Genomic DNA, 13,890 nt, shown 5'->3' on the forward strand with positions numbered 1-13,890 from the left:
ACAGAGCTCGCTGACATTGGCTTAGTCCTGTTTCCCAGTACCTATTTGCCACTGTAGGATCTGTGCACGCTCTGTACCATAATATTTCAGGTTTCTATTGTCCTTTAGGTCTTAGGATTGTCAAGTCAATTCCTGGACAAAGTGCCCTCAGCTTCGGTTCATGGAGCCACGTTGAATCCTCTGACAACCAGAGCGTGTTTCAGCCTGCTCCCTGCTGTGTGCCTCGTGAGGTGTCCACCCGTGTGTTTGGGGTCTTCCTGCCTGCCAGGTCAGTGGGCACTGTCACACAGTGGGACGGATGACACATAGGAGTTCATGGTGGAGCAAAGCAACATTTACTTAGTATGCTAAGTATACAGCAGTCATCTAGGGCCTATAGTAGGATCTCCAAGTGTTCTTTTTTAAGCGTCAGACTCAGATTCCTTTCTTCAGAAGAAATCTCACCCAGAAAAGTAAACCAACAGAAGCGATAAAGCAGACTTTTCCCTGGTCTGCATGGAGCTCCGCCCTGTGCTCCTTCCCAGAGACCACAGAGAGCCCAGAAGGGGCAGTGGAGCCACAGGCCTGAGAGAAGCCCTGGGTTTGGGCAGTTTTACAAAATGCCCAATAAGGAAGACAGCCCTTCTCCCATGGGTCTCTGACTGCCCTGCCTTCCACTCCTCACACGACCACGGTCCTGCAGGGACACCAAGGACAGAAAGGGAGAGAGCATGACACTGACGTTGACCTCTCGGTCCACAGCAGCTTCTGCAGGGCAGGGCCACCATCTTCGTCAGTAACCACAACACAGTTTTGTAACCCAGGAGCACTCGGTACAGTTTCAGGCAGCTGCTGCTCTGTGCCAGGCCACTGTGACCCCCAGGCCGGATCAGAGAAGCTTAGAACCCCATGTTCAAATGCTCAGAACTGGACCAGAATTTACACGTGCATAAGCATCCCAGGCAAGCAGAGGCCAACATAGACTCGTTGTAGTTTGTTTAACATATGAGTGCGTGTATGTGTGTGTGTATAGATGTAGATATAGATGCAGATATATAAAACAACTTAAAACTAGACAGTAAAATGCCTGGGTCTGCCCAGCTCCGTGAAATCTGAAAAGCCAGGCATAACCCCCATTAGATAAAGTAATATTATTACTGCTGACGCCTTTCTCTGCAGGTGGAGGAGGGCATAACCTCTCTCTCACATCTGCTTTTCCTCCTGGTTTGGCTTATGTATGTGATTATGTCCACAGAGCTACTCTAGATTCTGGGAATCAAAGAACTACAAAACCTGAAAGCAAGTCTGCAAAGGTTCACCTGGTTTTAAATCAAATCCATCTCTTCTCCTGGCCTCACCCTCCTAGGAGAAAATGAAAAGCTGTCAGAGACAGATCGGCTCCCAAAATCAGAGCTGCAGACCATCCCAGGTGTGCTGCAAGCCCAGCCAGGTTCTGGTAACTGTTGCCAGGCCATGGCAGTCTCACTTGCCAGGCTGTGCCCTCCACCAGCCTCCAAGGACGTCTGATCAAAGGCTAGGGATCTTCCAGTGAACCGCAGACAGTGTTGGCAGGGATCTCACCAGTTCCAGCCAAGTGTGGGGGTCTTCTCATAACCCAAAGCCAAGCGTCTGGTTGTTTCTGAGAGAGCTGCCTCCTCCACACATGTGCACTGGTCTCCAGGCTCAAGCTTGCATACAGAATCCTGTGTTCTCTCACACACCTCATGCAAGGGATTACAGGATCATTTGCAGAGGGCTGGGTAACAGTCCCCACTTTCAGGGACCTGGGGCTATTTTTCACCATTGATTTCTACCTGGGAGGAGGACGTGGTGTGAGGAGCTCGTGAGGTGAGCCACACACCTGGTGGGTTCATTTGGGCGGACACACCTGGCCCGGCACATGCACTGCAACTCACCTGCCCATCTTGGCCAAGGCTTGTACATGCCTGCAGCTTGTGGGTGGCTCCCAGTGATTTGCAGGACCTGAAGTTGATAGAGCCAGCCCAAGTCAGAGCAGTTCCCCGCCTGCTGGGCAGATGTGTCTCAGCTATTTCCTTTCCTCGCCCCACACAGGTTCTCATCTCTCAAGACATAAAGCAAGACAAGTGTCCAGCTCTCCAGCCAGCAGTAGCAGAAGGCCTTTCCCCATGGGTTTTGCCAGGAGCACAAATACTCCATCCTCCTTCCAATGGCCACTCAACATGCTAACCTCAGTTTGGCACTGATGCCAAGGCAGATCCATAACTGATGGCACAAGAACCAGCAGATCTGTGACTGATGGCAAAGAACCAGCACCATCTGTCTTATCGCTCATGCAGGAGGACTGAAGACAAGATGACCTCCAAGGTTCTCACATGTGCTTTGGGGCACATCTCTAGGCAAATTCAATGTGGCTTTCTAAGTGCTGCCAGGCACTGATTCATAGCGGGTCACTTTTGCATACTCTTTTATAGCTATTCCACCCATTTTTATTGGATATCCAATTATCCAGGTGCAGTGGCATTGGTTCTGTCTTCCTGCTTCATTACTTTCCAGGTTTGTCTGTAAACTCTGACATGTTGAAAAGGGCTGTGCTTGGTCCCTCTGATGAAGGAAAATTGGGGAAGGCATCTTTCCTTATGGGTACGTATGTTTCAGACTCATATGTAAACTCAGCTCTGATGACAAGTCAGAGGGGGTAAATACTGTTGACCTGGCCTGGCACTGAGTCTGGGCAGGACGCCCCGCAGGAGGAGGCCCAGGCTGAGCTCAGGTCAGAGCCGAGTGCAGCTCGCCTCCACACTTGAGCCCAGGGACACTGCTGTGGTTGTCATCTGTGGCTCGGTTATTTGAGTATTTCAGGCTGTTTTCCACATAACTTTGGTTTGATTAAAACCCAGATGCATTTGGTGAGCCACATTTCCCTTTAATTTTTCAGCAGATATTTATTTTAGGGGAAATATAAGCCATTCACTACTGGTCTGCCTTTTGTTGCCTCCAAGTCATCCATTGGTGGTTGGGGCTCTTGGTGGTGCCCTGTGTTGTCCCCAAGAGTTCCACTCTGAAGCACTGTCTCCTCCTACTCAGGAAGCCCTTTTCCAGAACCCCAAGTAGAGGACCACAGATGGGCTGTGATGCATGCAGGATGAGGATGTGTTTCAGCTCTGAGCAGCACTGAGTTTTTGTTATTCTTGTAACATGTAACCCATGATTTGTGAGTGGTTAGACTTGGAAAAACATGTTTTCTCCACTCTGACTGACAGAGAGCTCAAGTCTGACAGATGCATCCCCAGAGACTCCCACCCAGGCCATCCACCCCAGCCCTCCACAAACCTGGGGTTACCCTTGTTTTCTGAGATAACTGGTTGAGGTCTGCTGATGAAGAAGAAGAAGAGGAAGTAAAACTCCATCAAAAATGTTCAAGTTAGTGGAACTTGCCCTGCTAACTCACCACTATGACAATATGGTTTTCTCCAAAGGGAAACATGTGAGTCAAGTTACCATCGAAATAACAAGAAACCTCAGATACTTTGCTTATAAGGAGAAATGGGTTGCTTTGACTCAGGGTTTCAGAGGTGTGAGTCCAAGGTCAGGTGGACCCATTGCTTTGGGCCTTTGGTGGAGGTGGCAGAGCAAACTGCTCCCCTCATCACCAGAAACCCAAAAGGGAAGAGGAAGAGACCAGGACCACACAGCCTCTCAAGGCTGTGCCCAAGCCTAAGAACCACTAAGCCCTACTTTTTAAGGGTCCCACTGTTTCCCAGTAGTGCTACTCTGGGGAAAAGCTTTGAACTCACGGGTCTTTGGGAAACACTCACCATCCATACTACAGTGCTCTACCTCTGGCACCCAAAGGCTCATATGCACTCAGTCCATCCCCAAGAGTGCAGGGTCTTAACTGTCCCCACATTGTGCAAAAGTCCAAGTCCAAATTCTCCCCAAGACTCAAGGCAAACTCAGCTGTGAGTCCCTGTAAAAAAAAAAAAAGTTACTTATTTCCAATACATAGTGGTAGGAAAACCACGGGGTAAACATTTTTATTCCAGAAGTGAAGAATGAAGAACAGAAAGGAGGAATCAGGGCAAACCTGAAATCCCAAAATCTGCATGTCAGACCTCCAGGACACATTGCGGTTGGGCTTGGACGTCTCCACCACTCTGACTGGGCTGGTCGCAGTCCACATGGCCTCTCTCTTGAGCTGGCACTGCATGGCATTTTAGCTTTTCCTGATGAGCACTGCATGTTGCTGGATCTCCACTGCAGCCTCAGCTTCTCTCCCACAGCAAAATATGTCAACCTGCTGAGTGCTGACCAGCACCCACAGCCTGGCCTCCCAGGACTTCCTTTGAAATCCTAGTGGAAGCCTCCATGACCCAATAACTCTTGCGTTCTACATGTCTGCAAGACCAGTATCACATGGACAATGCCAAGGTTTGCTGCCAGTGGCAGCTGTACCTGGGCTCACTTGGACCATGACTGTAGTAACCTTGGAACATTTCACTGGCTGAACACAGGGAAAAGAACCTGAAATCCCAGGGCAGTCCTGGGCATGCATGGCACCCAAGGGTCCTTTTTTGAAATAATTCTGCTCTTGAAAGTCTTTGAAACAAGCTTGCATTTCTACACCTTTGAGCCTGTGATAACAGCCTGAGGCATCTCTCCGATTGGTCCAGTGCAAAGCACTTGGCTTCACTTTATTGACACCACACCCTCCTTGGCTATGACTTTACACACACCTGCTCCTTTTTTGGCCAAACTGCAAGTTTTCCAGATCTTTCTGCTCTGTACCTCTTTGCTGCTGATTCTGACTGTAAATTTGACTAAAAGCAGATGGTACTGTCCATGCTGCTGCCTGAAGGTTGTGCTGCCTTGAATTTTCTTCCACTAGATAAGAGACAACCATCGCCTTTAAGTTTGGTTTCCCACAAAGTCTCAGGGCATGGATAAAATGCATCCAAATTCCTTGCCATGGTGCAATGAAGATGGCTTCTAATCCACTTCTGACTGGAGTTCTCCTTTCCACCTGAAACCTCATCACCATGGGCTTTACTAGCCACAATTCTGTCCACATTCTTCCAAGCCTCCCCCCGCCCACACCGAATTGCTCATTAAACTCTGCTTTCAACATGCTAGGTTTCCTCTAACTTTTTCTTCCAAACTTGTCCTGTAAATATAGGGCTCTTCCATGTTGTTAGGTACAGTTATGGTCAGTGACCCCACTCCTGATACTGATTTACTGTGTTAATCAGCTTTCTGTCACTTTAAAAAACACCTTTTACATTATAAAAAAATAAAGGTCTATTTTGAATCACAGTTTTGAAAAGTCCTGTCCAAGATCAGGGAGACCCAGTACTTTGGGCCTCTGCTGTGTAGCACACAACAGCAAACTGCTCACCTCAAGAGCAAGGAGGCAAAGAGAAGGAAGAAGAAGCCAGAGCCTCAAACCCCTTTGAGGGCACACCCCAATGATCTAAGGACCTCCCACCAGCCCCCAACCCCTAAAGGTTCCACCATCTCCAAATGGCAGCAGCCGAGAGACCAATCTTTTCATACTTGGGCCTTTGTGGGACACTGATCCAAACCACTGCAAGAAGGGATGCCCTCATGGCCTTAAAGTGGGGGAGTCACAGCTGTAGTGAGAGGAGCAAGGCACCTTGAAGGATGCACAGATTTGTTGCCGTTCTCAGAAGAGAGTACAGAATCTCTTGTGGAGACCCCACGAGCTTCCCGGTTGGGTATACCCGGACTGTCATAGGCCCCCAGTGTGAGCGACTCTCCTCACAGTGCTTTGGAAAGCCTAGGACAATCCTTACAGCTGTCACCCAATGGAACCTGGGCATTGCTAACCTGGCAGGACCAGCACACACAGTCAGGCTGCAGGGCACAGACACACAGGGGTGTTTCACTTGTGCACGTCCCAGTCCTACCCCAACCCCACTGCCCCAGACATAACTCCTGGCTTCTCTTCAGATTAAAAATAACAGCTGAAGGCCCATCACAGTCCTGTGTGGTCACTATTTGTCTGCAGGCTTGTGACCTCCTTGGCAGCCATCACACCAAACACTCATGATGATTCCAAATGAAAACAGCTGGGCACGGACTCACATTGTGGGTCACAGACTCCCTTGGAGCCTGGCGACCAACTGCTCACAAAAGCGTGTGTAGTGTAACTGGGACCTCGGCAAGTGACTCACTACTCCTCTTTGACTCTTATTTTTCTCAAATGTCACCCCTGTTGTGCTGGGTGCCCAGAGCCAACACCTGGGAAGTGGGTGGTTTTCTAAATAAGGGTCCTCTGGCTTGTTCTAGGGAGGGGTCGGTGCAGCAATGGCCAATTCACTCATTGTTATCAGTGGCTTTGAGCAAGGCACCAAATGAAGAAATTAATATGGAGGTTTTGGAACTGTTTGCACACTAGGGGAAAAGTGTACCCAGGTAGAAGACTGAATAAATGACCCCACAGGTGTCTATACCCCAATCACAGGAGCCTGTGGATATGGTTTATGGCAAGAGGGACCTTGCAGATGTGAACAGGTTAGGAGCCCTGAACTGGAAAGAGGACCCCGGGCTAGCTGGATCATTCCTGGAGGTAATCACTAGTGTCCCTTTAAGAGAGGTAGAGAACACTGACTATAGGAAGAAGGCAATGTGATCCTGAGAGCAGATTGTGGTGACATACTTTAAAGGAGGAGGGGGCCATGAGCCAAGGAATGTGACCTTCTCTAGAAGCTGCAGAAGGCAAGGAAAGGGAGTCTCCTCTGGAGCCTCCAGAAGAAACCAGCCCTGTGCATACCTCGCTCTTGCCCAGCGAGTCTGGTTTCAGGTTTCTGACCTCCAGGACTATAGGATAACAAATGGGAGCTGTGTGAAGACAAGTCAGTGGTTTGTCACAGTCATCTCCTGCGATTCTCTTGGCCTCCCCCTATTCACCCACCATTTTCAGGCAAGAAACAAAATGGTACCCCCAGGATGCAGCAGCTTAGGCAAAATTCAGTGGAAGGAGGAACAGCCTCTGTATGTCATTCCTAAGAGCCAAACACCTTCCTGGGAAACTGTAGCAAACTTTTTTTAAAAACTAGTCAAGGTCAAATCCTGGGCAGGAGGCTGTTCAGCTTCCTGGAGAGACACTGTCTTATTTGTGGGATATCTGAACAAATTACCTTTCCAATAGGAAGGCTTGGGAGTGAGTAGAAGTGGGGATTGCATGCGCACCTGCAACTCAGCTGCAAATTGAAGTCCTGGGCTCGGGAGTGAGTGCTGCTCCTGGCATTGACTCACGCATGACCACGGCTGGGAAGACAAGTTGGAAGCACCCTGGGCTTGCCATGGGGTTCTCATGTGCTGGGCAGATGCCCTCGCAATCTACCCAAGAATCAGAGGCTCCCAGAGTGGACAGTCAGCCCAAGGTCATTAAGCTTCGATTTAATGAAATGGCTCAGAGGGGATGGTGCAGCCCACTGAGACCTGGTGGAGCTGGGGACTCTGGCCAATGGAGCAGAGGAGTGTCATAAACAGAAATTTGAAAGGCCTGTATCCCAAGCTGGGCTGAGCTGGCTGGGCCGAGATGGCGCGCACACCTCCACAGACCACAAGCTGGAGCATGGCCTTTGTTGGCCTCATCTTTTGGTGACTGACTTGCCTCAGAGGCTGGGGAGCTCCAGGGACCCTTTCTATTACTGTCACACAGTCCAGCTCTGTGTGCTGGAGCAGACCTCAGGCCACAGATAAGGAACTTTCAGGTGAAAGCCACAGAGATGCAGTGTGGGGCTCACAATAAGAGGGGGCTCTGTGAGCTCAGTCTTGTCAAGGAATCAGAGGGACAGAACAAGTCCTGTGACCTGCTGTCGAGAGGCTCTGAGGAGTCCACAGTGGTGACATTTCAGGACAGTGTTAAGTGAAAGTGCAAACACTGGATTTAAAAACTCACTGATTTGTCCTCTTAAACATACAGCTGAAGTTGGTGGAGGGAACAGAAAATACCCACAAGAAAAATCAGAGTGATTACACAGGCTTAGCCAGCAGGTGGGCTAGGCACGAGCTGGGCTTTTCTGCCTATGGGTTGTGCCGGGTCCCCTACAGCACAGTGGCTCCATTAAAAGGAATAAGTTAAAGGAAAATGAGTTACCAGTGCTGGAAATCTGTGGAAGGCTCAGGGATTCTCCCTGGTCACCAGGTGCCCCGCCCCCCCCCGGGGTCTTTGTCTTAAATTAGCCCAATGCCTTTGCGGCTTTGGGATGCCAACTTTTAGAATTTTCTCCGGGGATTAAATACATACTTTACTAAATCAACAGATTACTTAGCATCTTGTGGTATGAAATGCAGAACCAAAACAAAACAGAAACCCCTGCGAGATGCTTTTCGTTAAAAAACGCCTTTAACCATGTACATATGTGGCGGGGGCCAGCTCTGTGGGACCAATCTTAGAAAGACTGTAAATGTCAGATTTTATGAGAACCTGGAAAAAAGATATATTAGCTTAGATCTTCTAAATTGTCAAATGTACGGACACCATTATGTTGCTCAAAATAAGACCTTTACAAACAGACACACAGAGACAGCGATTTTAAAAGAAGGGGAAAATGTCTCTTGAACTATTTCACCATGTGGATGCCTCCAGAGACAAATGGGACAGGAGTCCAGACCTGGCAGTCAACCCTGCATTCTACGTGCTGTACAACACACAGGGTGATTGATTCTCATACTGAGTTACTTTGGATGCTTCACTATCATTTTAACAGCGTAAATTAATGATACAAAAGATGTCATTGTGATTCTTGAATCCATGCGTATAATGTACTTTGATCAAATGCACCCCATCTATATACTTTCTTAACTCCCTTCCCCCTCCCTTTTACAGCTTTTAGTGGTTTTCATTGTTATTTTCAAACGTGTATGTAATGTGCTGATTCATCCCCATCAACCTTTCTTTCCCCTTCCCCCTTCTCAAGAGATCCCCCTTAACAGACCCCTTTACAAGTATGCCCAAGGATGATATGATGATGTCTGGAGTCCACATACAAACAAAAACCTGCACCATTTCACTCTCTCTATTCTCTCTCTCTCTCTCTGTTCCTGCTGTACTGGGGGGTTGAACTCAGGGTCTCATGCTTACTAGACAGGCTCTCTACCACTTGAGTCACTCCACCAGCCTGTTCATTGAGAGCCATATGGTCAGGCCAGCCTGGACCACAGTCCTCCTTGTGCCCCCCCCAAATAGGCACCACTGCACCCAGCTTTTGGTTGAGATGGGATCTTGTGAACTTTTTTGCCTGGGCTGTCCTCTAACTGCAATCCTCCTGGTCTCTATCTCCCAAGTAGCTAGGATTCCAGGGTTGAGTCACCACATCTAGCCAGATATTTGGCTTTTTGACCTTGGCTTATCTCACTCAACCTGATAATCTCTAGTTCCATCTATTTCCTGCAAATGACATAATTTCATTCTTCCTTATTGCTGAATAATACTCCATTGTGCATATATACCTCATTATCTTTATCCATTCATCAGTCGTTGGGCACCTAAACAGATTCCATAGCACGGCTGATGTGAGTAAACGGCTATAGACGTGTGTGCATGAGTCTCTATTTTATGCTGATTTATGTCCTCTGGATATATGCCCAAGAGAAGAACGGCGTAAGGTAATTCTATTTTTATTTATTTATACTGCTTTCTATAGTGGCTGCACTAATTTACATTCCCACCCACAGTGTATGAGGAATCTCTTCCTATCCTCCCCAGCATTTATTGTTGTTTGGTTTTTTGATGACAGCCACCTCAGCATAGTTTTGATTTGCACTTCCTGTATGGCCAAGGTTAAACATTTCCGTAGTTTTAGCCGTTTGTATTTCTTCTTTTGAGAACTATTTGTTTAAATTTTTGCCCATTTAGTAGCTGGATTATTTGTTCTTTTGACGCTTCTGGTTTTTTTGAGTTCTTTATATCTTCTGGATGTTAACAATCCTTTACCTGATGAATAGCTGGCAAAGATTTTCTCCCGTTCCGTGTGCTGTCTCTTCATTCTGGTAATAGTTTCCTTTGATGTGCAGAAGCGTTTGAATTTGACATGATCCCATTTGTCACTCTTGCTCCTACTTCCTGAGCAATTGGAGTCCTATTCAGAAAGACCTTGCCCATGCCCTGTCTTACGTGTCTTCACGTGTCTTCACGTGTCTCCCTACGATAGTTTTTAAGATCTTTAATATATTTTGAGTCAATTGAGACAGGGATCTAGCTTCAGTCTTCCATATGTGCATATCCAGTTTCCCCAGCACCTTTTGTTGAAGAGGCCATCTTTTCTCCAACACCTTCATTAACTTTTTCAGAGTGATGCCACAAGTCAGGGGGACCAACCATGTATCAGGGCTGAAAGGGGAAACCAGGTGAGGAGGAGGGGCTGGGCTGCACCGGGTCCTCGTCTACATCACCCCAAAACAATTCCTCTCTTACCATTTTTAAAGGTAACTCAAACTTAGACATGGATGTCCTGGCTTTTAAGAGACAAAACCAGACTCACAAGTGAATCTTCTTGTTCAGTGTCCATGGGCCATTTTCAAACAGGAACCCCAGTTCCAGACAGGTGCAGACAGAATCCAGTGACCTGGGGATACAGCTGGTGCTCAGGTCACTGGTTTGTGTCCAGGCTCTCACATATGCATTGCTTACAAGACTTGAAATGACACCCATGGCTGCCATTGTAGACGTATTTCACAAGTTTCTGTTAGGATGAATTTTCCTTAGACATGATTGAATGTGTTGCTTTAAAGAAAGACAAAGGCTTACATTTCTGACATCCATATTTCCCTGTTCACAGGAAACTAGAGGTAGACACATTTGCTCAGTCAACAAAAGATGAAACTGGGTGGCACACACAGAGAACTCAGAAGGGAAGTGGACACTCGTGTCCCATTGAGAGGCCCATCTGCTCCAGGAGAATCAGGCACAGAGTCTCAATGCTTCCCACATGGACATTAAGGGACTGACAGCCCACAGGCCTCAGCCTTCCTACACCGGGGCACCGGCTGCGTGCCAAGGAATGCTGCCTTCCTACTGGCACAATTCTGTGAAGTATACAATGCTATGCCTACTCCCACAGATAAATTTGAATCCTACACAGGTTGTCAAAGTTCAAAGCTAAAAAGTGACAGAAGGAAGACTCAAATCCTCCCTCCCCTGTCTGACCCAGAGCTGAGTACAGTGACCTGGTCACAAGTGTCGCTGCAGCCACAGACTGGGGCTGAAAGTAGGCCAGGAGCACACTCCCGCCTGGGGGCCTTGTGGTTTGGTGCGGCTGGCCTGAGACCTGGCCTGAGATGTCCCCTTGACTCTGGGAAGAAGAGACCAAGGCTCGCCTATGTCCACCAAAGTCCTGACTAAGGAGTCCAGACCACTGGATATGCAGCTTCTGTGGCATCAGAACCTATTTTCAGACACAATCCTCTAAAATCCCCCAAATAAAACAGACAGGGGGAGGTGGAGCAAGGACTGACCCTCTACCATGGCACATCAAGGCACATGCTTGAAACCCTGCTTCAAATGCCAGGTCCCAACATTCAGGCAGCTGCTTGAGAGGGCTCAGTGTCTGTGCCTAGAGGACCTGGCCTCCTGAGCCAGGATCCCGGCCAGTAAACAGCCTTTGAGGAGATCCTGTGAACAGCCGGTTCCCACAACCCAACCTCAGCCAGAGGAATGTGGGGTTCAGAGGCAACCACAGCACATGGCAGACCCTGGCAGAAGGGGACCCTTTCAAAATGATCATTGCTGGGAGAAAAGCAAGGTGTAACCTGCCCTTTGCTTTTCCTGTGCCTTGTCTGAGCCCCAGACAATGAACATATGGTGAATCCTGAAGCTGGGACCTCAGGAGGACCTGGGTCTGTGCCCTGAGCTGAGAACCCCTAACTCAGATCTCATGTCCCCACATCTCTCGGCTCACTGGACATTGTAGTGTGGGATGACAGGCTGAGAGTGCAGCCCCTCCAAGGCCCCCGATGGCTGTGTCCACATTGAACTTCTGCTGCAGTCAGTGGCCTGAGTCCAGGGACTTGGGCCTGACCACCCAGCTCCTCTTCCTCCTTAGGAGAACCTGGAGCTACCACCTCCTTACCCTGTCTCTCGCTCCCCGAATTCACATCACCAGGTCCCACCTCTGGGCTTTAGGAATTGGATGGGGAAGATCTCCTTGAACCATTCTACCATAAAACATTCCTGAACCCCCTGCCAGACACCATTTAGAAACAATGCATCTCTTTTTCCATGGTCTCCTTGTACTAAGTTCACACTAGGAGCATATAATAAAATAACAAGAAATGATTAATTTGCCAACTAATTCTGTGGACTCCTAGGTGGCAAAAACTTGGGTCTGCACCAGGTACAAAGATCCATGAGTTTGCATCATGAAGATTGAGAAAGTGGTGGTCACAGGCATCCATGCACTTTTCCTTGGGGATTTCTACCCAAGAGGACTGGAGCTCACGCTGCAGCTTCCAGCTCTGCCTCCAGCAGTCCCTACAGGAGCTCAGGTCAGGCTCACACCTGCACCACATGGAGTCAGATGTCCCTCCCAGCCTAGCGCTGATGCCAGAGCTAAACCTTAGCAACGGTTGCTTCCCTGAAAGAGTTACTGTGCCCAGGTTCCTGAAGAACAAGAAAAAAGAAAGAGAGTTATCTTCTTTGATGCTGTCAGCTTTCTGATGAAAAGGGAAACTGCAGATATGGCCTGGCTGGGTAAATAAAGCATGGGCTGAGGGAAAAATTCTCATTATGAGTAAGTCAACACAGGTGTTCTTTAATTGCTGGCAGGCAGGTGCCGGTTTGTTTGCTTTTCCCTGTACAATCATCCTTTTTGTTCACCTCAGCTGAGTTCTAAGTCCTCCTCTCCCTGTGGATCAAGGAGGAAATGTCACCTGGCACTTGTTAGGTATTAAATTTCCTTATCAATAACGGCCTGCTGTGCCCAGTTTATCCTGGCCACAGGCACCTGCAGAGCAATAAAAGGCTGTTAGAGAGAGCTGCCACTGCATCTGAGACTCACTCCTCAGAGGAGAGGCCGTGCTCGGGATCAACAAGGAATGCCACATCCAAGCAGCCTGGTCTGTAGGGAGCCAAGTGTGGCTCATAAATGTGCCACCAGTGAAAGCAGCCTTGTTATTCCTTGCTCGGGTGGCATGCTCCTCGTGTCAGCTTCAGGACTCCATGAGGCCAGTCTGGGAGCAAGAGAGGAAGAAAACATAGGACCATGTAGAATGGGGCAGGGCACCAGGCCCTGGATGGGGGAAGAAAATCCAAAAAGGGCTTCACCTTTTCTGAGAGTGAGACTCCAGATGTGTGACTTGAATATGAAGTGCAGACCTTTGGAGGAGGGATATCTTTAATTTGCCATCTAGGCTGGGCATTGTCACCATGGACAACCATCCTGGACTGCAGCCCATTCTGTGATGTGGCCACAGGGCCGGCTCTGCTCCTAACACTGTGTGCATGACGTGCATGTCCAAGTGTACATGGATGTGCACGAGTGGGTTGTATGAATGCATGCACATGTGCTCTCTGCCCTTGGGTGTGGATATGAGTACACAGGTGTGTGAACCTGCACACATGTGCATTTATGTACACGTGTGCTTTGTACAGGGACACATGTGAATATGCACGTGTCCCCGTGTGTGCATATGCACAGGGACATGCATGTGCACATGTGTGCATGATGTGAACAGGGATAGGAGTGTGCTCATGTGGGCATGTGTGCAGTCACTTGAGTAGGCGTGTGCTTGCACATCTGCATCGTGTCATCACAAAGGCCCTGAGCCTGATTTGACCGCTGGCTGTGGAACTTTCCACCTTTAACCTGAAGCTCTCATCCTTGCAGCTCTGACCAAGTTTCCTCCCAGAGAAATCGGTCTTCCGCATATCCACCCCTGGCCAACATGTGAAGTTAGACTAGATGA

The 13,890-nt window shown here is 48.6% G+C and overlaps 1 long non-coding RNA gene across 1 annotated transcript in view; it reads right to left on the bottom strand.

Moving 5' to 3' along the window:
- The window catches only part of LOC141422499 (uncharacterized), a 31,512-nt gene that overhangs the window by 3,736 nt on the left and 13,886 nt on the right, over positions 1-13,890 (bottom strand). Inside the window, exon 3 of the long non-coding RNA XR_012447089.1 lies at positions 3,777-3,928. This is a non-coding gene — a long non-coding RNA (uncharacterized lncRNA). The remainder of the gene's footprint in view (positions 1-3,776; positions 3,929-13,890) is intronic.

The sequence above is a fragment of the Castor canadensis genome, chromosome 1, assembly GCF_047511655.1.
Source record: "Castor canadensis chromosome 1, mCasCan1.hap1v2, whole genome shotgun sequence".
In the NCBI taxonomy this organism is placed as follows: Eukaryota; Metazoa; Chordata; class Mammalia; order Rodentia; family Castoridae; genus Castor; species Castor canadensis.